At 47.1% G+C, this 3,580-nt stretch overlaps 1 long non-coding RNA gene across 1 annotated transcript; it reads left to right on the top strand.

The window, feature by feature from the left end:
• The first annotated feature begins 1,172 nt into the window (after positions 1-1,172).
• Positions 1,173-3,232, top strand: LOC144955255 (uncharacterized). The gene is made up of 3 exons (XR_013641576.1): positions 1,173-1,183; positions 2,794-2,927; positions 3,208-3,232. It is a non-coding gene; the product is annotated as an uncharacterized LOC144955255 (long non-coding RNA).
• The last annotated feature ends 348 nt before the right edge of the window (positions 3,233-3,580 follow it).

The raw sequence follows: 3,580 nt of genomic DNA, 5'->3' as shown, positions 1-3,580 counted from the left end.
CATGACCACGCTATGATAGCTGGCGCCAAACTGCCATACCCCCCCCCCCCCTCCCACATGGCCTTGTGGGAGCCTTGGTACCGATAAAGTTATTTTATTTAAAACTGACGTACACGTACGTCATCGAAACGGGAAAGTGTTCAATGGGGTGTACTGAATCTCGGCCGGCACACGCGACAAGGTCGACGTTTAAACCGGCTGTTAGTGAATGTTTAAATGCTAAATTTTGATTTGTAACGATACTATTTGCTCTTGTCCATAGGGCATTCTGTGCTCGCTCTCACGCTTTTGTCTATTTTGGGAAAGGCTATGATGATGCCCGTTGCTTAATTTGCCATCGGTTTTAAATGTACCAATAGTTGAGGCTACGGAGCTGAGTAGATGGCTGGTGATGGCCGGTGCCAGGGCTTTTAACTTCTCGCTAAATTTTTCCCAGGTAGACTGGAAGTTGGCACTAGACTAGTAACTTTCCAGACTGATTATTATCAAGCCGCATTTGTTCAAGCAAGTAAACTCTGGGACCAGTTTTGGCCTGCTCTCCGAGTCTTGTAATCAGAGTGAAGCTTGTTAAACATACTGCTGGGGGGTAATCAGACGTTATTGTCTAGAGACACAACTGTGAGGAGAGGTAACGCAACGGTAAGCGTGCTACGCTTCGAACCCGGCGACCCGCGTTTGGTTCCTGCTTGCGGCCAACACCAGGTGACGATTTTCGGAATCGATCCCGGGCCTTCCCAAGGTCGACTCGGCCTCAAATAAGTAACCTGGTGCAGTGTACATATCGCCACTGGGGAGACAAAGGCAGCCGGACTTGGTCCTGGCTACCCACCCTCGTGTGTCGTGCCGGCCTTGAATAGGTGCTCGCTTAACAGCATTTGCGCCCCCCCACAGTCTTCTATAGCTATTGTCTTTTATATGCTTTTACCCAAAATGTTCCAAGGCAAAGCAGTAACGAGGTTCGTATAAAATACATAGGGACGACATTGATGCGGTGTTTGCACCTTAAGAATATATTCAAAGGCTTCTTCTTCGTCTTCTTTCTGGCGAGTGTCGTCAGGTCATTACTTGTACACGGAGGCCTCTTATCCTCGGGAAGACGGTCACACGGCTGTGCTTACCAGCCCCCTCTTCCGAGGGCCCAAGTGCATGACCTTCTGGTACCACATGAGGGGCGCGAGCATGGGTAAGTGAAACGGCAAAGGCACAAGTATAACCACAAACGCATGACAATATTAGAATAGGTTTTAAACCCTTTTTCGCCATTAAATAATAATGCAATTTATAACGCGCGCAAATTTTCGAACGTAACGGCCGCAACTCGGAGGCGCGGAGCCAAGCTCAGAGTCGCTCGAAAGCACGTGGCTGTAGAGGTGAGTTTTTAAGTGTCTCTTGAAGGAGGCGATTGAGGTGATGCTGCGAATGTGCAGAGGGATATCGTTTCAGACTGTTGGGGCTGCCACCGAGAAGTGGCACATAGACATGGCCATCCTGGATCAGGAGTTAAGATGTTACACCAAACGGAAACCTTTTGCAAAGAAGCATGACGGTGTATTGCTTGCATTTGCGTCTTTTTATGAAGATACAAATATGTACGTTTTATTACAGAAATGTTTAAATTATGTTGGGTGCGTTGTGCTCTGACACTTTTGTTTCAATTCACCGTTCTCGTAGAGCTTTGTGCACTATCTTGTGGTGTTTGTAGAATAGCCCACGTAAGATGACGTTATCGAAACTTTGAGGGAGGAGTGGGGGGGGATATTGGGAAGGCCGTCTTCCTGACGATGGTGTAATGATGCTGTGATCTCTCCAACCACTAGAGTGGAAACTAATTGATGGATTCGTATTCTGAATCGTGATTCATCGGCTCCCATTTTGGAGAAGGGGGCTGAATCCTTTCCTCTAATAGTCCATATCTGCAAACATATTCTTGATTCACCAATTTAATAGAACAATGTAGGAGTCTAGAATAAATGCTTCGACCAAGACCCAAACAACACTCGCCCTCCTAATTTTGGCATTCCTCCTCAAAGACGCAGCTGTAAAACCATTTACCACATTTCGATTTAAAGCTTTCGTGACTGCAGGGATTCATCTTCTTGGTTCTTTCGGTAAAGTCACGTAGTATGGAAACAATAAAAATAATAAAATAAAACATAATAAAATAATTCTCACGACGTTTCGGCCACAATGCAAGCAGCCGTCATCAGGTGAAGACCATTCAGACGCTGTCTCTCCAACAGACCTGGTCTTCACCTGATTGACGGCTGCTTGCGTTGTGGCCGAAACGTCGTGAGAATTATTTAATTATGTTTTATTTTATTATTTTTATTGTTTCCATTCTACGTGACATTTACCACATGTGCACATTAGCCTAGTGATGTTCTCATCTCCTTTCATTAATGTAAAATAAAATAAAAGCCTCCAGGAGTACAACTGGCCATGCAACCCAAACTATGGAACATGTAGTCTGTGCTCCTTGAATGAATGAGGAACAGAAAAACTACAACTCTGTTTTAACACGTAGGTTTTCACAACCAATATCAACACACCTGGTGTGCTGTACTAGTAACGAGGCATGTTTTGTTTAGGTGACAACCCTTACTAATTGGCTAATCGGGTGGTGGCGGGTTTAAAGACACATTTACGCGATCTAAACCCCAAACACCTGTTATACACCATCTCTCACTCTCCTGAAGCCCTCTTGGCGTGGCTAGCAGACCTCGACGGTTGGCATTTATATGTCTGCTATACAGTGCACAAGAAATGTAATTCACCGCTTGTATTTGTTCCCAGGAACGCTGAGTGTACGTCTTGAGTGCACCGATGGCGCCGATAGGCCAGTCCTGTGGTCCGCCAGCGGTGACCGCGGCAATGCATGGCTCTACGCAGAGTTGGGCATTTTTGTTCCGCCACGACAGCTGTTCAAGGTAAGCAGCCATTTGTCCATCATAGGTGCTGCTCGAAAAACGGCACTTGCCCCAAAAGTGTGTTTTTAAGGCTATACAGAGTGGGGGGGGGGGGGGTTGGGAGGACCTTTGTCTTTGTGTGTGTGTTCTTCTTGGTTCTTTCGGTAAAGTCACGTAGAAAGGGAAGTAATAAAATAATAAAAATAAAACACAATAAAATAATTCTCACGACGTTTCGGCCACAACGCAAGCAGCCGTCCTCAGGTGTGTGTGTGTTCTTAAGGAGCTTTTGTTGTTTCAGCTGCACCTTGAAGGTGTCCTCGGTAATGGTTTCCAAGGAGACGCGGCAGTGGACGATGTGCTGGTGTCGTGCGGGAGCTGCGGCAAGGCGCGGCAGTGGCAGCAGCGGCCGGGTTGTGACCGCGATTCGAGGCCGTAGCGGCCGTCCAACGAGCGGCCACGGGGAAGGAATTTCCACAGCCAAATTGCGCGAAACCCGCTCCTGAATGTTGCCGATTGAGAGCGCTTTTCCAGTGCAAGGTTTTTAATGAAACGTGCGGCCTCGCCCGTGTGATCTCTCATTGTGGTGCGCTGCGACTGATGCCACCGCCCAAGAAGAATAATCCGGATGAGATGGTGGAAAGTGAACGTGATAAATCCCCATATAAAATGTG

Source organism: Lampetra fluviatilis, unplaced genomic scaffold, assembly GCF_964198595.1.
Source record: "Lampetra fluviatilis unplaced genomic scaffold, kcLamFluv1.1 SCAFFOLD_1373, whole genome shotgun sequence".
Taxonomy (NCBI): Eukaryota; Metazoa; Chordata; class Hyperoartia; order Petromyzontiformes; family Petromyzontidae; genus Lampetra; species Lampetra fluviatilis.
The sequence above is the reverse complement of the archived record's forward strand: the minus strand, read 5'-3'. Positions and strand labels throughout refer to the sequence as shown.